We start from the raw sequence: 335 nt of genomic DNA on the forward strand, positions 1-335 counted from the left end.
ACACAGGTTGAAAATTATTAGTCTGGATTATTAAAGGGTCTAAAATATATGAAAGACGAAAATGCGTTTCCGGCAGTGATGGTCAAGTTTTCGGAAATGACGCCTTTCGTAAATTATTCCAAGGTCGAAAAATGCCTGCGTATTAACTTATTCTAAGAACTTTAAGCATATATAGCAACTTGGTCTGTTTGTCTTCATATTTTTTTCTTCTATATATGATCAGGTATGATCTTAGGTATACTACATATGCACAATGTTCAGGTACTTTACAAGTATGTTCATGTATATCTGCGAGAATATAGGAATTATAAGCATACTGCGCACATTTCGTCTTG

This window comes from Penaeus monodon, chromosome 15 (genome assembly GCF_015228065.2).
Source record: "Penaeus monodon isolate SGIC_2016 chromosome 15, NSTDA_Pmon_1, whole genome shotgun sequence".
NCBI lineage: Eukaryota > Metazoa > Arthropoda > Malacostraca > Decapoda > Penaeidae > Penaeus > Penaeus monodon.